This window comes from Alligator sinensis, unplaced genomic scaffold (genome assembly GCF_000455745.1).
Source record: "Alligator sinensis unplaced genomic scaffold, ASM45574v1 scaffold872_3, whole genome shotgun sequence".
Taxonomy (NCBI): Eukaryota; Metazoa; Chordata; order Crocodylia; family Alligatoridae; genus Alligator; species Alligator sinensis.
In genome coordinates, this window is record NW_005842137.1 from 1,211,213 (window position 1) to 1,231,518 (window position 20,306).

General features: G+C 55.1%; 1 long non-coding RNA gene across 1 annotated transcript; it reads left to right on the forward strand.

Annotated features, from left to right (window-relative positions):
• Positions 1-1,569: 1,569 nt before the first annotated feature.
• LOC112550533 lies at positions 1,570-13,189 on the forward strand. Its single transcript, XR_003094428.1, has 3 exons — positions 1,570-1,693; positions 6,558-6,870; positions 9,895-13,189. It is a non-coding gene; the product is annotated as an uncharacterized LOC112550533 (long non-coding RNA).
• Positions 13,190-20,306: the final 7,117 nt, after the last annotated feature.

Genomic DNA, 20,306 nt, shown 5'->3' on the forward strand with positions numbered 1-20,306 from the left:
TGGCTATGTAATGTAGCTGGCCCAGGTATCAGTGGGTTTCAGCATGAGCTAGCTACTCAAGTGGGTCCCCCGAGCGGTGGGCAGGCTAGTACAGCCTGTTCTGAAGTCCTCCCAAGCCAGCTAGACTGAAGGTGACTCAGGTCTGCCCACACGTGATGCAGTCACCGTTCTGTTGTACTGGCTATGCACACACAGCCAACCACCACGGCTTTGGGGAGCTTTGACAACTCTCAGCCCTCAAGCCCAGCATCCTTTCCATGGTAACGGGTACTGGGCATGGCCAGAAGAAGGCTGCTAGGAGGGGATGGACATATGGGCCGATCTGATCTGGCAAAGCCCTTGGTCCCAAACTCCAATCAAGAGGCGCCTTTTTGTTACCAGGCCACAAGCCAAAGGAGCTGCCTAGAAACCTGCTATTTTCCACGCTTGCAGGGATTGCAAGAGAAAAGTCCTTCCCGGCCTCATGCAGGCAGCACCAGTAGATTGCAGTGGGCACAGTGGTGCCCAGTGACATCCATTCACAGCCAGCAGGGACACATTCTTGCTGTGGCTCCCTCATTCGATGATGGGTTGCTTCCCTCGTCCATGACATCCATTGTGTCTAGAGTCTATGAACCCCATTGCTGGGCTGCTAAAAGGAATTGTGGACCCAGTCCTCACAACCCCAGGAGCCTTAACCTTGAGCCATGCCTGCATCTCCCTCATGCACCATCCCTTCACGGTGCTGTTTGCATTTTCCCACACTGCAGCTAGCAGACTTCCAGTGTCATGCTGGGGGGGTGCCAAGTCCTTGGGCATTAGGGACAAAGAGCATAGAACATGGGGTGGCAAAATAGACAAGGGGGAGGAGTGTTATTTGGCTACAGCATGAGATCAGAATATGGGACTGGGCATCAGGACCACTGGGTTCTCTTCCTGTTTCTGCCACTGAGTCAGGGTGTGACTATAGGCAAGTCATTTCATCTCTGTGCCTCAGTTCCCCCAGCTCTCAATTAGGGCCAGTAACACCCACCTGACATGGGAGTGTGGGGATAAATTCACTGATGTCCTCAAAGTGGTGTGAGCTCCCTGGAGAGGACATGCTAAAGCAAGGCAGGGGACTAGCACTAGGTCTTGGCTGGACTGGAAACCATTTAATTGCCAACACAGCTTCATCTCTGAAAATGCCTTGTACAGAGGAGGAAAGCCAGGACTTTGCACCTTCCCTGGGTTCCAGGCAGACATAATCTCCATAGCATTGCTGCCCAGGGGATTCCCAGGATGTCTAGAACTGGGGCTAATTTCCAGTGTTGCCCAGGACTTAAATAGAGCCAAACTGCAGCAGAGCAGAGAGGGCCTGCTACTGCTTTAACATCCTTTGCTCTTTTGCCCTTTACATGGACATAGGCCCCTGGGGATTATAGAGGGGGAATCCAGTGCAGAACACATTTTTGTCCTGTGAAACATGAGTCCTTGGGGACATGGTGCTCTTAGCACAGTCTGTTCCATGGCACCTTCATTCCAGGGGGACATGTGTTCAGTGATCTAATGCCATATCAGAGAGCAGAGAGGTCCCTTCAATGTAGCTTGGGTCTCCCTCACAGCTGAACCTGCCTGCACCATGCTCGTGACCCCCGTCCGGCCTGTGCATTTGTGGGACCTTGAGCAAAGACCCGTGAGAAGAGGGGCCTTGTGCCGGCTCCTGCTGTGTATGGTGTGTATATTGGCAGGAGGGCCCTTAGTTAGGACACTGCTGGGGAGGGGACCAAGAAATGGGGAGAAGAGGGGAACTGGGGTGGATGTAAGGGAGAGGCTTGGGAGCAGAGGAGGGATGCTAGCCTGCGTGGTGATGTCGGGCCATGCACTGAATTTGCCAGCGCTCACCGAGAACATGCAGGACACCTCTTCTCCTCTGAGAACCAGGCTGTGCCAGCTCCCACCCAGCACCAGTGGACTGGCATTGGGAAGAAAACGGGGTGGTGCCTGCGTGCCCCTCCCTCTGGCGCCCAAACCTTCAGCCGTCTGCCTCTGCGATTGGAGGGAGATGATGTCATATGCAGGGACCCCGGGCCTGGGAGGTGGCTGGGATGGGGTGGGGGGTAGGGGGGCTGCGTGTGGGGGCTGTTTCCTCTCTCTGAACCTTGACCTTAGCAGATGAATGTGAGATCAGGGAAACATTTTCTCCATTGTGAGATCAGCCCTTCTATTTAAAAAGCTCCACAAGTCACACGGCCTCCCCAGAGGAACACAAGAGCACTTGTCTGGCTGGCAGGTGACTGCCTGATGAGCTGCCTTGGCTTTGATCCTTCCAGAAGTCAGGGCAGTAAGTGGAATTCCAGGAGTCGGTCAGGATAGCCATTTACGGTGCTGTCCCTGCATCAGATTAGCCGCCTTGTTTATCTGTTCCAGAAGGGCTGGGAGAGGGAGGTGGGACCAGGGCAGAGCTCACTGCATGGAGCAGAGCTGCAGGCTTCGCAGCAGCCTTGCAAGGGCTCCCAGGCTGGGGGCTGGCTCCCCTGGGGGTCTCATTTTGCTCCCCCATTGCTATTAACTAAAGGCAAATGCTAATGTATTTCAGTGGGAGCAAAAGTGACCGCATCACTGGGTAGAAGAGCGTGGTCTAGTGTATGGTGTCCAACTCATCCTCTGGTCTGCGGGCCAGATCTGGAGCATGGACCCATGCCACATGGCTTTTGGGGATGGAATTTGGTGGTGGCAGTGTTAACAACTGTGGCTCTCAGAGCTGCAGCAGCCACCTTTACTCTGACCACCAAATTTCCAGGCTGTGAGCCAGAGGACGCAGCTCCCTGCTTTGGATCTAGCCTGCAGGGCTTCCAACACATCTGGAAATTTGGCAGCAGGGCGCTCATTGGTCACCACTCACCATGCTGCCAAATTTCTGGACCCATGGGAAGTCCCGTGGCCTGGTTGACATGGTTCCATGGGTCAAATCTGGCCCCAGGGGCTGTATCTTGGTTCCCCCTGATCTAGTGGGCAGGATTCAGGATCCCTGTGTGCTGTTTCCACCTCCGGGGGTGACACGGATCCAGAGGTTAGAACAAGGAGCTGGGGAGCAGAAGTCCCGTTCACAGTCTGCTGCAGATCTACTTTGTGGGCCTTTCTAGACCTCCCTGCCTGTGCAAATGTTGGAGCTCCCAAGGTCTCCCACTCGGACTTGCGATGGAAAGTCTGTGCGTTTATAAGCTGATCACCCAAAAGAGATTTCCCATCAGGACTCCGGAGCGTGTTGTGGAGGTGTCGATCTTTTAAAGGGTTTTATCCCCTTTTTGGTAACTTCAAAGTGAGAAGCAGCTTCAAACAGAAGCATTCACCTTTTCAGTAGGAGAAGGCCAAGAATAGGGTGTTTTGACAATTTGGTTGGGGGATCAGTCCAAACTAGCCCTTTCCTGGGAACTGTTTCAATTCACTTTTTCCAGCCTCCCCAAAAAGAGATTCCCAACCCACTCTACTGTCAAGCCACAAAGAGAAGGCAAGGCACAAGGTGAGGGATGAAAATCCTGACCAGGCTTATCTTTTTATTGTGGGGATAGGCAGTGGGGAGGGAAGGGATGATAGTTTTTTAATAGTAACTGAGGGCATGAAAAGGGGAACTGACCTTCACAGGATGATCACATGGGGGTTGGTCAGCACTAAACAGCACATCAGAGACCCAGGTCAGACCAGAGTCAGACTGGAGCCACTGAGTATAGCTCATGTGTCAGCCCAATATTGGCAATTGCCCTGCATCCCAGGGCAGGGTGTCTGGGAATCACCAGCTCAGCAAAGCTAAATCAAACCACAAACTGAGAGATTTGAAAGCGTTTTGGGGGATTCCTGTTTTTGGGTCCCTGACCCGAGACACCTGCCAGCGGGCTGTTTTCAGAGGGGGGCATGCAGCACTGTGGCGACAAGACCCATGTTTTACAGCCTCTCAAGGCCGAGCTTCCAAATCACTCATCACTCTGAAGTCCTTGGCTGCAGATCTTGTAACAGGAAAAGGGCCTGTGAATTTTTTCCTGCTTTCCAAGGATTCAGAAACACAACTGGCTTTTACTAGGAAATGGGTGGTCTCGTGGCTGAAGTGGGGTATGACTTGAGTGGGTCCAGCTGAGATGTGGCGTGAAGCCCTGATTCTTGGACATGATGCTTTTCCTCTGCTTTAAAAATTCCCCGCTCTGTGTTGAGGGTGTGCTCGGGGCCTGGTTGCCTGGCTGCTAGGGGCAGCTCCCAGCTCCCTGTGACAATCGGAACAGGCGCTCAGACAATGTCTCAATAGGGTGGACGGCAGGCTTGTTCTTCTGTGGGATTTTTCAGCATGGCTGCCTCGAAATGAAGCCCCGGGATGGGGAGTGAATGCGTAACACGGATGTCGAGGGGACCAGAGCCCGCTCGCTCACAGGGAATCCTCCTCAAAGAAGCTAGGACCTGCCCTGTGCCCTGTTCCCATGGACTGATGTTATTTTCCTCCCTTTGGGCACCGTGCATCTAAACAGCTCGCAGCCCTTTGCAGGCCATCACTAATGAAGCCTCTAAAGAAAGGAGGCTGGTATCATTATTGCTATGCTATACATGGGGAAACTGAGGTGGGGGCATAGCCTGGGTAGAAATGGGAGCCCAGGAGACATGTATGTCTCCCAGCCCCCTGTCCTTTAGCTGCTATCTTCCCTTCTGCGGGGTTCCCCCAGTTGTGTCTCTGCCTTCCAAAGGTCTTACCTTGCCCTGGTTCAGGCCAGGTCAGCAAACGATGGGGTGGGGGAAGTGTACTGCAGTCCTGGGGAGTTTTAAATGCCTCTTTCTTCTAAGCCCCTCACCTTCACCCAGGTAAATGCAGATGGGGCACAGGTCAGCTCTAGGTGAAGCTGGTGTTGAGGAAGCAGCCTCAGCCAGGAGGCCCAATGAGTAGCCCGGTGCAGTGGACATGCTAGTGGACAGGACCTGGAGGTGCTAGATTCAGATCCCAGCCCTGGCACTGCTACAAACTGCCTGTGACTCCAGCAAATCCGTTAGGTCTTGCTCCTGCAGGGAGCTGAGAGCGCTGGCCCCAATCCAGCACAGCCCCCGATCCTGCAGCCACGTGCTCGTTGTTAAATGTGCCTGCTGGACTGGGGCCCAGGGCAGACAGTGCAATCCTCCACCCTAAAGAGCATGCAATCCACAGTCGTGACCGGCCATCGGATTTAGATGGACAGACCCTCAGGCCTGCTCCAAGTCCCTGGGGAGTTAATGAGCCCTTAAGGCAGCTTGTGGGGATCCAGGTGCAGTACTGGGGCCACAAAAGCTTAGCCTTGGCAAACATTAGCTACCAGACAAAATGCTTCCTGCGAGGGGTGGTCTCATTGCTGTTGGGGGCATTGCACTCAGTGCAGAAAGCCATCTTGGGTGGCGGGACTAGTGGGACCATGTCCCTGGTTAGGATGCAAGACACAGGAGTGATGACTGCCACGGGAGGGATAAGGAAAGGCAGGGGGAGGAGGACAGTGTGGGTCTATAGCAGGGGCAGGCAATTATTTCAGGCAGAGGGCTGCTTACTGAGTTTTGGCGAGCCATCAAGGGCCGCAAGACAAGCAGCCGGGGGCAGATAAATATTAATTTTCTAAATTTTTTAGGGTCCTGGCAGGCCGCATCTGGCCCACGGGCCGCATTTTGCCCACCCCTGGTCTACAGTCACTTAAGAGCTTAGTGTCTGTACCCAGCAAAGAAATCCCTGCTTATTGTTTTCATGACACACTAAAAGCATGAACTAACCCTTCAGCAGCCAGAAGTCAGAGCCCGGTTCTCTGTCACCTCCATGTCCTCAGGAACACAAGTCCCCGCCTTGAGCATTAGCTGCTGTCTCTCTTTCTGGACACAGCTTCAAGCTAAGCTGTTCCCGGATGAAGGTGTGAACTCGGGGACTGGCAGCAGGTTCGGGTTTCACCCCCGCCACAAGACAGAGACTCAGTCTGTGTACACTGGTACAATTTGGGGTGGGGAGGAAGAGGAATCCACGCAGCTGCACTGATTTATGCTACCTGAACAGATGGGGCTGTGATGCTGATTTTACATCCCCTGAGGAGCTGGCCCCATGAGTTCAGACATAGCAGGTTTCACATCGCCTCTCGCATCTCCTCAAGGATTTGCTCATGAGAAGCAGCACTTTCATATATATTTTAAGCTCTAGCCGAACATGAGCAATCTCAGCTCTTTGGAGAAGCGGAGCCCAGCTCTCGACATTGGTGTACGGCTCCGTGGGTCCCGAATGAGAGGAGATGCCCTTTCCACAGGTATACTGCTCACGTTCCCCTCTCCATAGATGAGAATGCTGACCCCATTGACCATGGGAAAGTGCCTGAGTCTGCTGTAGGAAATACACCCCAGATAGCCAGGGGTGAGGAGGCCAGACAAGAAATCTCTTTCATCTTGTCATGGTCCTTTTTCAGACACATGGGGCACAGGCAACTTCGGAGAGCACAGAAAAGAGTATTGTCATTAGTGATATGCATCTGTCAAGGGGATGGTCTTGCATCTCAGTGTGGGCCTCCCATCTCCAAACTGGCTTCTTGGAGAGCCTGAGTATAACCCCAAGCTTTTCCATGCAGCAGTGATGCCCTACCTGACGGGAAGGACCAGCCCAGACCACCCAGCTTCTCAATGCCGTATGTCAAGCAAACACATCCCCTCGGCCTAACTGATCTCCAGACAGCCTGATTGAAAGTGTGACACCCTAGCTGCTCCACCTCGACCGGAGGCTGCCACAGGTCACTGAGGCCAGGGGCCAGGCAGGATGAGGGAAGGCAAATGTTTCCATGTTTGCTCAATTCTGGATTTCCCCACACCTCACCTATGATGGACATTTCACCTGGCCTGGAGACAGCATGGAGGGAAGGAAATTCAGTGCTTACGCCAGCTCAGGTTTGGGGTTTTTTGCTTTGAACGTAACGTGGGGCTGAAACAGTCCAAAGCAAGGTGGCAACTTCCTCTCCAAGCTGCCCTACAGCATGCACCGAAACCTCCGAGAGGTCCTAAGGGACCTGAGTGGGCAGAGTCCCTTCCCCGGTGGAGTCCAGGGCAGGCTGGCACGTCCTTGTCAGACATGCAATTCACAGCCATTGCCTGAGCTCTGAGCTGTAGATGGGGATCTCCTTGCCTGGGGCTCTTTGCAATCAATCGGCTTCCACCACAGATGCCAAGGTGCATAGCTGCTGCCGGGTCTCCGTGGCGGAGGTGGCACAGAGCTTGCCTACACAGCTCTAGGCCCCACTCCCGCTGCTATGCCTGGCACAGGAAAGAGGCAGCAGTTCGGTACATTTGCCCCTATCGGGACTGACACTAGCTAATAATCACATTGCAGACCAGCACGTCCTGCTCTGGCTCAGCTGGCCCCAGACAGCTGCTGCTGATACGTGATCGCTCCAGTGCCGGTCACACCTGCCTGGCCCACATTCCTGCAGCCTGACCCATTGGCCACGGCAGGATAACTAGTACCAGGTGATAGCCAGCTCTTCAGAGCTGGAAGCCCCGAGATCATTGGGAACAGCCGGGCACCCCGATGGCACAGCTGTGACCATTGCTCCCCAGGCCGGGAGCTCAGCAGGGTGAAACAGAGCACATGCCAGCCCTCCTGCCGGACTTGTCCTCCCTGGACCCAGTGATGAATGAGCTGTGGAAACAGCTTTTGACAGCGGCGAGCTCTGAGTCACCGCGGGCAGAGGTGCGGCAGTCATGCTGGGAATCCAGCCTGGGAAATGTGCCCCTTTTCTGGGCAAGAATGAGGCCCCGAAGCCCGGCACTAGCACAGCCTGTCCTGGAACGGGCCGGCAGCCCAGCGCTCCCCAAATGGAGCGCTCCGGCCCTGCGGGAGCCTGCCTGCTATGTAGATGACCTCGCTGCAATTGGCTCTGGCTCAGCCGTGGCTCTCCGTTGCCAAAACAAGACTATTCCCCAGCACGGTTTCCTAGCTACAAGGCGCTGTCATAACAGCTTCTTGCGCACGGGAGATCTGTGTCTGGCAGCTATGGGATGGAGCCCAGGTCAAGAGATTCGAGCCCAAGTCTGAGAGCGTGGCATGCTGCCACAGCTGGAGGCAGGGCCGCGCCAAGGGGGCAGCGCGTGGAAACCCAGCGCTGATTCCTTCCCCTGGACTCCAACCAGGGTGAAGGCAATCGGAGGCACCCGTCTGAGCCAGCTTGGGGGAGGGAAGACTCCCCTCTGGAGAGCAGGATTGCCTGGGGAGCCCTGCCCTGCACCAGCTGCTGGCATCCCCCTCTGTGTATTGCCTGTGATCATTGCAGGGCTCTCCCACCTGTTGCCCTGGGAAGAGGCTGCTCCCACGGTGTTTGTTTTGGTGCAAGCGTCATGCACATTTTTGCCAGGCCGGGAGGGAGTGGAGCTGCAGGGCCTGAGCCACACCCTCCCGCTGCGGAGCCGGGGTTTCGGGTGATCCAGCCAGCTCCGACTACCTGCCCAGCTCAGGGAGGTGTGGAGGCAGGCGGACTCTGCAAAAGACCTTCTATTGAAGGGCTTGGCCTTTGCTGAGGGAATCCGCCTCGCCGTACATGGCTCCGCATCACCCCAGGGGTCATTCAACGATCCAGCTACTGGCAGAGCAAGGGGGACCTGAATGCTGTGGGTGTTGGACTGGGAACTGAGCAATTGGGGTGGGGAGGGAGCGGTTATTTCCCTGTTCTGCTACTGACTTCCCATGTGGCCTTGGGCAAGTCACCTGCTCTCTTTGTGGGGATGATAGTGCTACACGCACCTGGGCAGTGACTGCATGCTACTGTGATGGGGGCCAGGTAGGTTCCTAAATAGACCAGAACAGCAATCAGTTCTTTGGCTTCCAGTAGCATCTTCCACCAGAAGATCTCAAAGCCCCCAACACGTTGCCAATCGGGGGATACAAACTCTGGCTCAGATTCTATTAATCTCTCTCCTGGTTCTTAATACTGCACCCATCTCCAGACTATCTGAGCACCTGCAACGCCACTGAGATACTACGGTGCTTAAAAGCATGACTCAGTTTTTCCCCAGATGTAAGTCAGAACAGAAACTGGCTCATTCATTCATTCATTCATTCAGCTGCACCACTGTTGTTTGATCCAAGCCAGGTGACAGCTGAATAGCTGCTGCACCTCTCTCAGCTCAGCATAGAGACATGCGCCCTGCCCTGATTCTGCAAATCAGAGGTGAAGAGGCCCTAGGATTGCATTTAGCTGCCTTGGTCTCATTCTTCCAGAGGCTGGGAGTGTTTCTACTGGAAGTTTAAAGAGGAGGTAAAAGGTGACACTAATGTTTTTGGTGGGTGGTGACTCACCCACAGAGGTGAGACAGCTTGCTGTGCTCCAGAGGCACTAGCAACAGTTTTGCTCTGGCATAGACTTGAAGGCTATGGGGTCTTGGTCACTCAGATGGAGGAGTCCAAGGTGGCTGGACATGATACTGGTCTCATCACTCCCTTGTGTGTCGTTGTCTATCAAAATGGGGGTGCCCATAGCCACACTAGCCCAATGGGCTGCAAGGCAAACATCGGCCTTTGATTTTTCTTTGCAACCCCAAAGCAGGGAGACTGTGGGACCCTGCAAGGACCAGCTCCCCCCAGGGTCTTCAGAGCACAGTCCTGTCTCTGGGGCCTGTGGGATCCTCAGCCACTCTGCTGGGACTGGGTGTCAGCTTGCGGCAGGGCAGGCGTGGCTTTGTGGCACGGACACTTGGCCACTAGGGTCTGGGCTGAGAATTGCCAAACTCATTGCACAGAGGCCTCGGCCACTGACTCAGCAGAAGATTGCAGGCAGTGGCAGGTCTGCATGTGGACAGGACTGTTTCTCTCCAAGCGTAATGCCCAGTCAAGTCCCTGCCTAGCTCTGCCTGCCGCTAGCAGGGATCCAGAGCCTTGGAAACCCCGCATCCAGCCCCTGGCACTGTCTGTTTCCCCCGCAGAGCGAGCGGTGCTGGCGAGCAGGTTCTCGTGCCCTCGGCTGCAGATCTGTGCCTCCGTCTCCGTGGCAGCAGCAGCGGCGTGACTGTCTCGGTGGGAGAATCAGCAGTCGTGCTGCAGGCAGCTCCCGCCCAGCACGTCTCCCAGACTCGTGCTGCAGGAAGCTGGGAGCAGAGCGATGTGCTGGCAGTCACCAGTTCCCCGGAGCGAGCTCCTAGGGTGCCCTGATAATGCGAGGGCTATTGTTCGGGGCTCCGCCCTGCCTCATTGCTTGCAGACAGTTGTCTGATGGTCCATTGTTGCTTTTGCACTCGTGTGCAAGGCTGGAGGGGGCAGGATCTGAATTTCACTGTGTGTAAGATGAAAGGCCTACAGCACTGGCTCCTTGCTTAGCTCTGCCCATGCACCTCCACCTTGACCTCCAATTCCTGTGCTTGTTTCCCCCTGCCAGCACCCCTCAGCCTGGACTCCCTGCATGCCGGCTGTGCCCATCCTGTACAGCAGTACCCCGTAACCCTACTACGGCAGGTTTCTGATCTGGGTGCATCCCTGCATTGCCTGTCCCAGAGAGACTCCAGCTGGGATCTGGGCCTCCTTGCTGAAGGAAGAGAAGTTTCCACAATAACATCATGACTCTCATGTTTCTGAGAGGTGCTAATTAAGAAATTTCAGCCCCAGCCCCTGTTCTCTTCATGTACTTCCTCTTGCTATCCCACGCAGTGGCCACACGGCAGGCTGCTAACAGGCATGTAGGAAGAAACAGCTGAATGAATGAATGAATGAATGAATGAAACAGGGCACTGGCTTTTCTATCTGACTAGGGAGTGGGGGCATCCCTGTCTCGCAGGGCTCCTGACTGAGTCTGTGTTGGGAGAGGGTCCACAGTAAGGCCCCATAAAGTTGGCTGATGGACAAGCCACTCCTAAAAAGTAGCCCATCTGGGCAACGGCAGGGATGTGCATGTGAATGCAAGATGGAGGAAACACTCACCGGGAGGATTTATTTATCTGGGACAAGTTCTAAGCTAACCCCCGCACAACGCTGCATTGCACCTTGCCCCCTTCTGTGTGCTGTCCAAGCCCACTGTTGCCTTATCCCATCCTACTCCAGATCCACAGCTGTGTAGTAGTGTCGACAGAACCTGGACTAACCACCTCTTAGTGGAGAGATGAGTATAATGGACCAGGCCAGGGGTTTAGCTATTGCCAAGTGACTTGGTTACACCATGTCCCCTGCGTGGGAGGTACCTAGCCCTGGGCTCTGTTACAGCAGTAAAGCACACAGGGCACGAGAGACTTTATCAGGAGCTTGTTTGCATGACATTTGTCTGCCAGTAGCACTGAGCAGTCCCAGATTTTAATGCATGCGGCTCAGGAGCAGGTGGGTGAGGGTGTGCCCGTAAGCCACAGAGACTACCCAGACATACCCGGGCAAGGCAGGCCATGCCCCAAAGCTCTGCCCATCCTCAGAGACAGACAAGGGGTGGGAGACAGCAAGTAGCATCATTTCATTTTACAGTTGGCAAACTGAGGCCGGGTCATGAGGTGCATTCCCCAAGGTCACACAGGGGCTCTGCGACAGAGATCTCTGCCAGTGGCACTGCTGTGTCTGAGCACCTTGCTGCCAGAAGCCACCCTGGCTTCTCAGCCTGGTCAGGTTATGCAGTGCCCTGAGGCCAAGACAGGGGGAACGAGGTGTCCAAGCCTGGGGAATGCCAGCTTGGTGCTATAACCAGGTCCCTTCTCTCTTCACCAGTCTCTTCAGCTGAGTAACAATGGGGGGTGAGCAGGGCATGAGCCCTAGGTGCTGCCTAAGGAGGGACCAGGGGAATGGAGCTGTGGGGTGCTTCACCCTCCTGTCTCCTCCCTCCCCTTCACCCTGCAGCAGCTCCAGCTCCAACAGGGGAGGGCAAAGCAGCAGCAGTGGCACTTGGTGTCCTTGGTGGCGGTGGCATGCAGTGCATGAGCAGTGGCTGGGGGTTTACTGGTCCGGCAGGGGATATTACCTCCTTTTTTTTTTTTTTTTTTGCTGTTGAAAATCAGCATTTCAATGGCTGCTCCATAGGCAGCAAAACCTCTGCCCACCGCCCCTTGACTGTGCACCGCTACCATCCAGGGTGTGGGACTGCCTGGATAAACCTCTGTATCTTTTCTGTGCATGTCTGGTACCCACCCCACCGCACACAAGCGATGGCAGACTCGTTAGGCCAATGCATCGATCCACACAACAGTCTCAGCATAAAGGCGCCAGTGCAGCCTGGTCAGATCTGCATGAAGGCAGCTGGGTCACTCTCTGTGGAGCAAACTGGGCAGCTCTTTGGCACTGGCAACTCTCCCAGGCGAACCAGCTTGGAGCAGGGTGCTGGAGGGCTGCTTTCATCCCACGCCTTGGCTGAAAACCTGTTAAGATTTTATCTCTGATGGGAGGGAGATCTCCTAACAGCCTTGCCAGGCAGTGTCTGTAGCTCTCTTCCTTGCTTTTGCTGTGTATCTGGGCTGTCCTTAGCTGTGTGGCATTACCAGGGATTCCAGCACATATGTAAGGCAGATGGTAAAGCAGGGACTAATGAGATGAACGATTAATCCTCACTTTATTTCCAAATCATACAATCATGTCATTATTATGCACGGAAACCAGTAATGGAAGAGACCCACTGGATCATCTCAGTGCTAAGGTGGGGTGCTCACATGCTCTCAGCTGGTGTTGCTCTATTGCAATCTCACACCAGCTTGCAACAGCTAGGAGCTGGCCGGCTCATGACCCCCTCAGTAAGAGGGTTCCCATCTCTTCTCACTCAGACCTCTGGGTCTTCAGCCTCATGCTCCACACCAAGCAGTGGCCTATCTCCCACCCTGGGGTCCAGGTCCTTCATATTTGTGGGTTCCCCTCAGTGAATCTCTCCTTGTTCATCAGACCCTCCAGCAGCTCAATCATTTGGGGGGGGAGGGGTGAACCAGAACTGCAAATCCAGCAGCCCCAGATCTTAGGACTTGACTTCAGTCTAAGCACCTGATTCCCCTCCCACGCATGCAAGTCAAGAGCAACTCTGCTGAATTAAACTGAGTGAGGCTGGTAGAGATGGAGGTGAGAGCAGACTCAGGCTGCAGGAGCTCCGCTTTGGGGCCATCTCTTCCTACGGCGAGTCCAGCACCCAGACCCAGGCTGCTTTCCTGGAATCGAGGACAAAAGAAAAAGCCAACAAGTGCCGAGCGTGGCTGTGAGAGTGTGGGAGGAGCTGGGCTGACGTGTAAGATCCCGCTGCCCTGTTGACACTTTGCAAATAAACACACGAATCTTCTTCGTTTTGCTGGAATTATTCACTCATTTTTGCAGAGCCTGGCATGCAACTGGCTCTTGCCACCGCTGGCCTATTTCCTTTTAGCCTGGGTAGGCTTTATTCCGACAGGGAATCCAACTCTTATCCTGAAGTCTTCAATTTGAGCCTTGTTCGTGCTGTTCCTGATGCCCAGGCTGTGGGCACGGGGGCCTCACAGGGAGCGTGCCTGGTAGATGTTTTAGCAGAGTTACCCCTGATTTACACCAGGGCAAGTGGGAGGAAATCAGGCCCAGTGTGAGTGGAAGGGTCCCTGAGGCTATGTGGGATCTAGGCACCCTTTTGTTTTGGGGTGCCCCTGGGTCCAGCAGGGCAGATCAAATCTCTCTGGACTGTGCCGTGTTTACTCTCGCTTCTGCCCGGTGGGTCCTGCCAGCCCTTTACGGGAGAGGAAGTGTTAGTAAACGCGATGGCTCAGAGCACGTTGCTGGGTCACATAGTTTCCCTATTGACACACATTCCTCTGCAGCACATAGCATCGGCCTTGTTATCAGCATGCCTGGCTTGTTTGCTGGAAAAGGGTGGTAGCGGACTGGGTGACCCAACACTTCCTTCCTTTCCTGGAAGCCGCTTGCTTTGTGCTCTTGCACTGTAGGGCCGATAACCAGCTGCTTTCACAACACCCAGCAGCACGTGGGGCTGCTGGGTTGGCAGGCGGGGCTGGCTTGGGGATCCTCTCTTGTTGCCTTGACCAAAGTGGCGACACGTGGTCCGTGGGTGGTTTGCTCTCCTGTGATGCAAACAGAGGGGTTTGGGGGAGGGTTTTCTGCCCCAGGCCTGAAGCAGGGCTGGCAGCATCAGAGTTATACCTGCTGCTCTGACTCTGGGCCTCGAAAGGGTGCAAGCCTTGTGCCCCCACTCCCCATCATTGCAGGTGATTTGGCATCTGGGAATGACCTCCGATCCTTGACGTGTAGAGTGGGGATGGACTTCACTCCCTCCCAGCGCTCTCTGCCACCCTGGGCCAGCTCTGCAGGTTGTGCAAGTTGTTGTACTTTCATTGAAGTCAGTGCAGCTACTTCCTTTACCTCTGCTGAGGCAATGGGCCTCTGGCTCTCCCCGGGAGTAGGCTTTCACAGCGCTCCTTCACAGTGGGAGGATGTCTCCAGCACTGCGCTCCTTATGGAGGCAGCTCAACAGAAATTGGTGCCAGCCTGTGAAGTGGTGAGAGGTATCCCTGCTGTATTGCCTCCTGGCCATACCCACCCTGAGAAAATGGGGCAGCAGGGAGATGGTGCAGTGCACACCTGGAAAGTAGTGGGTCATGGGAGACTGCTACCCCATGCACACAATGTTTGGCAGGACAGAGCCCTGCTCATGAGTGGGGACTTGAGGGCAGTACTGCAGCGCATGAACCGGTAGCAGCAATTGGGGAGTACTTCGCAGGCTGGTTAATACGCTGGAAGCACAGCACATCCAACATGCCTGCACTGCACACAAACCGTGTCCCGTGCTGAGAACATCCTGTAAGCTCTTCCCGGGGACCATGAAGCAATTTGCAGGTAGGGTCACCCAGGGACAGGGTGGGGGTGAGCTACTGCATGAAGACACCATAAGAATGGCGTAGCAGTCTGATCCCAGGCCTGGAGCATGGCACCCCTGAGCTCCAGCCCCAGCTTGCCTGAGTGATTTGCTTTTCCAGCTCTGGGTCAAATGCAAAGCTGCTTTTGGCAGCAGGGCATGAATTTCTGCCATGGAAGTACATAGCTGTACCTAGCGCTTTGTCTGGTGAGATCTGGGGCCTGTTCTCAGCTTGGCCTCTGGCCTGTTAGGTGATCATGGTGATTGCTCCCTGTCTCTGTGCCTCAGTCTTCCCATCTCTAAATGGGAGATAATGATGCTGACCTCCCTTATAAACACTCGGCGCTCTCCTGAGGAAACATTGCAGGTAGAGCCAGGCAGGAATACTGTGAGCATCATATTCAGCTTGTTGGGGGCTGGGATCCTTTGAACCCTTCGGGACCTTAAATGAGAGCTGAGATCTCTGGGAAATCCAGTCCTCAGCTGCGGGTGCAGAGCCCTTGGGGAATCTGGGAAATCCCTGCTTGCCAAGAGCAGGTGTGATGCTAATCTGATAGCAATGGAGCAAGGGGCGTGAAGGGGATGAAGAAAGAAGGATGGAGGCAGAGAGCCGTGCCGTTCTGTTCTGTGAGCTGGCTCCAGCGAGGTGCCCAGCTGAATCCCTCCTGCTGCCAGTTGGAGCAGTGCCTGAGCGGGCCCTGCAGGATCTGGTTGTTAGAGGCGACAGCCGCCTTCCCGCTGGTATCGATCGCCCGTTATTGCTTTCCCCAATAAACTTTGGAGCAAAGGCTGTGCAGCTGACAGCACTCCCCCTCCACTGAGCTTCCGCTCTGGTGTTCATCTCCCCTTATCTCCCCGGTGGCTCTGCCCCTTATCAAGGCCACTGCGTGTGGTTCTCGGTGTGCCCAGCCCCTGACCCCCAGAGGAATTCTTCCCCAGGGAAAGCACTTGGTCCCTCCAGCACACGTGCACCACGGAGGGGAGCCTTGTTGGGGGCTGCCGAAGTCCCCGTGGAGATGGAAACACTGGGAGGGGATGGGTTCTCTTGGGGGCGGCAGGACAGGGAAGGTTATTCTGGCTCTGGTTGACAAGAGACGGGGGGCGAGGGGGTACTTTGAATCTGTGGCTGGAGGTCCAGATTCACAGACTGGGATGAGCTGTGCTGCCCTGACATAAGCACTGGCGCCATTCAGTGATGCTTGTAATCTCTAATAAGTTAATGCTTATAAAAAAAAGGGAGGTGCCATGGCCTCATTTCACCCATAAACATAAAAACTAAGTGACTCGCCTAAAGGCAGACAGGGAGTCTGTAGTAGAAAAGGGCCTTGAATTTGGATCTCCCACCTCCCAGAACAGCAATCTAACTGCTAGCCTTCCCTCCCCCTGACCCACAGCCAGCTCTGCCTCATGCCTAGCCCCGTGCTTTGGGTACGAGGTGCCTTGTCCTCCCTGAAAGGGGGCTGCTAGAGACACACTGCGCATCACGCCGAAGCTCCCGTCTCTGGCAGAACTGAAGCCCGAACAGATCGCTACAGGTGCACAGTAATTAAGCACCTACAGACGCTCCTTAACATGAGACGATTATTAGGACAGCTTGGTCATACTACAGGACATGTTGGGATCTGCATTCTGAAACTTGCCTCTCAGGGCTTTGCATCATCTGCCTGCAGAGGATGTGCTCTGGGCACGGATTTGCTTCCCAGATCCCGAGACTCGAATGACTTCAGCAAGAAAACAGTGCATCGGTGCCCAGCTTTTCCATGCAGCGAATGCAAAACTCTTGAGGGTGGCAGGGGGGGGAGAGGCTGGGGGTGCCCCACCCCCCGCTGCCCTGCCACTGTCAAGAGTTTGGCATGCAGCCATCCATCTGAAAGTAGCCAGGGTGCCCTTTAAAACAAATCCGCCTGGATTGTACCTGCAAATGCATGTGGGACCGTGAGCAACCTGTGTGCGTGTAACAAGTGCTCGGCCCAGCTGAGGAGGACAGCATGCCAGGAGCAGCTCAGGTGCTGAGCTCTCTGGTTGCAGATTGATGCCGGGGTCTTTGGAGGACCTTGGCTGCACTTGTGGCGAAGCTAGACATGAAGAGGCCAAGAGATCCCTATATCCCTCCTCCCCTTGGGAGGCTAGGGTTGAGGTGGATGGCTGAGATGATATTGTGTGGATGGGCTTAGCAAAGGCAGGCGCTTTTCTTCTGAGCTTGAGGGAAATCAGTTCCCAGCTGATGGAGCATAAAGGCAGGGCGTTATTCAGCGATCCAGACCAGTCACGTTCCACGTGCCCCAAACAAGCCAGTCACGCCTGGTGCGCTGTGGCAGTCTGAATATGACCCACCTTGCTATTAGTATTACCCATGCACCAGGAGGCCTCGAGGTAGCCCAGATGCAGCGAGCTGGACAGAGCAAGAGGCCGAGCCTGCTTCCGAGTGTGCAGACGGGATCACTGGCATTTCTGAGCAGGTCACATATGCTAAGAGGTGCAGCCTCTCCATGCCCTGGTGAGGGAGGGGATTATCATGACCTCTGTTCTCCACCGACAGACCAGACAGGGCCCTACACCCTACAGCTGCTAGGGACACCAGTCCTGAACATCTTCTGCTAAGTGACTTGACACAGGCTGCCAAGGGAGTCAGTGGCACAGCTGGGAATTGAATCTCAGGGCCCTGAATCTCAGCACCTCACCATGAGAGTGGCCTTCCCATGGGGCTCACCCGCCACACTCCCAGCTGCTGCCTCAGGGACCTGTATGATGTTGTGAGTGCAGGGCTGGAGGCTGATCATTCCTGTAACATGGTGGTGGCCCAGGTCCCCCTGGGGGCTTCAGATTGTGCCCCGCTTCTGACTCCTTCTCTCAGATGAGGGGCAGTGCTATGCATCCTCCACACCAGCTCCCTTCTGAAGCTGCCCACCCTGGAAGTAGAAGGTAGAGTCTGGAGTGAGTCATGGATAATGGCAGAGTAAAACACCTCTCACCGGCTTCCTCCCTGAGCAGCTGAGCAAGTCGGTGCATGCCAGCCGGAAAGCCACCTTTTATGGCTGGGGAAAGGAATGTGCAGGGCAGGCAGCTTTGTGCTGCTGTGATCTCCAGCCTCCCCCCCTCCACAACAGCGCATCTCCAGTATGCAGGGGCTGCATCCGGCAGCCCTCCCCCAGCACTAAGGGGCTCTGTGTAGCTCTGCTTTGCAAGAAGCAGGGGTATATAGTGGGATGGTGTGGGGTAGGGGATCTTCTTTGACTTTGTTCTCCTGAGGCTCTGGGTACCAGTGCGAGCTGCAGAAAGAGGCCTGCAGGGGGTCCGGGGCTGTGTGCTCTCCTCTGCTCCCTGCCCCACCTTACAAGGTGTTAAAACTTGCATCCCAAGCAAAATAAGGCCTGATCTCAGCACGGGACAGAACGATCTGCCTTGGGGGACAGAATTAGGCTGCTTCTTAGATCTACTGGCCAAGCCCTTGGAGGGGGAAACAGCTGTGTTCCTCCATCTCAGAGCTGAGCTGCTGGCAAAGGAGCAGATCAGCTCCCCAAGGCCTTAGGGAAGGAGAATGTCTGGGAGCGCATGATGTAAAGGCAGCTGATACCTGGTGCCAGCGCCCTATACCCAGCCACTCCTGGGGTCTCTGGGCAAGTCTGTGATGTTACAGTCCACGGCCTGTGTCTGCAGCCGGGACCCCAAGCCTGAATATTCCCTGCATACAGCAATGCCGGCATCCACCTTGGGATGATCTCTGTCTCAACTGGCCAAGGTGAGGACATGTCACCCTCTTACTCAACAGAGCTGCTCCCTGTGTGCCCATGAGTCACCTCCACGAAGTCTGCAGCTGAGTGCTTGGCATGGGGACAGAGCCGGGAGATGGGTGGTTCTATGGAGCCACGAGCCTGACCTGAGCAGACCTTGCTTCTCCATGAGCTGCCAAAGCTTTGATCTACCTTTAAAATAAATTATTGAATAGTTGCTTGTCCCTTGTAATACTGTTCTCTAGCAGCTTCCATTATATCAGGGAGGTTCAGGGAAGCTTTACATGCATTAACTGAGCCCCCGAGAGACACTTGGGCAGCATTATTAAGCCCATTTTTACAGATGGGAAAACCGAGGCAGGCGTAGGCAGGAGGTGTCCTCACTCAGGTCAAGAGAGAGAACCCAGGAGGTCTTTTTTGTCCTGTGCCATCTAACCACCATTTTCACCTCATTGGCCATTTCTCAACTGCTTTCAGCAGGCTTTGGGCTTGCCCAATGTGAGTCAGGTATATGCAGGGAGCAGGGTTTGGTGTAGTGGAGTGGATTTGAGATTCAGGCTGATGCAGCCTTGACTGGTGCCTCACTGGGACACAAGACTGGGCTGTACAAAATGATCATGCCCATGTGGGCAGCTTGGGCTTAGCGCAGCTCAGAGCGGGTATGGCAGTGCCCTCGCACCCCTCTGCTGAGCCTTTCCTGTTTAGCTTCAGTGTCCTCTGCTCCACTTGGACTGAGGCACCTGGACTGAGAGGCGGGGGGAGAATCTGGGTCAGCAGCACTCACAGTTTGCAGCCCCACAACTCGCCAAGAGCCCCCACTCGTCCCCCGGGCTGGGACTCAGGTAACCTGGGTACTGCAGCCAGCTCTGCCACTGAACTGCTGTCTGGCACTGCGCATCACACTGCACTGCTCTGTGCCTCAGTCTCTCCCCTTCTCCCCCTCCTTTGCCTTGTCTGTTTAGAGGAGAAATTCTTTGGGGCAGGACCTTCTCACTGTGCATGTGCTTAGCACTCGGGGTGCCCTGCTTGGATGGTGCTGTAGTATAAATGCCAGTGTCCCTGCTCCCATCTCTCTCAATAGGTGACTGGGAACTGCCAGGGAAAGCCTGCTGTCCCCCCACTTTGTTTGCAGCTCCAGGGGTCCTGAGACATGAGCGCTCAGGATCTTGCCCTTCCAATGATGGCATCACAGCTGAGCCTCCAGTGCTGCCCATCCACACTGAGGCCTCGCCCACCCAGAGGGCTCTGGGAAGAGATGCTGAGCGTCCAGGCATCTGAGGTGGGGGCTGGACTGCGGCTGGACATGGTTTGGACCCATCCTTGGTTCATAGCTTGGGAGCTGCAGCAGGGCTGGTTGTCTGCCCATTGCCCTTGCTTTGCAGGTGTAAGGGGGCCATGCTGGGACATTTGCAAGGCCTCTGCTGTCTTCTGCCTAGCTTAGCATTGTCCAGCCAAGACTTTCCTGGCTCATCTCTGCTTATGATCAAGGAGGGGCTGTGACTCAGGCAGGAAGGGGCAGCCACCTTCCCCATCCCTGTCCCAGTCTGCAAGCACCTCCAGAGCATCATCAACCAAGCACCTCATCTGCGCCGGGGGTGGGGAGCAGCATGGGACTTCTCTGTTCCCAGGTGAGTTGAAGGGCAGCAGATGAAAATGCATGTGACAGGCAGTACCAGTGAAAGCAGGGATCTGTACAGAGCGGCATACTCTACCCATGTGGGCGGGGGGCCTACAGCGTGCTGCACGCTGTACTTTGCCGGTGGGGAGTGGTAGAACGTGCAGCGCACTGTACCTTGTAGATATGAAGGGGTACAGCGAGTTACATGCT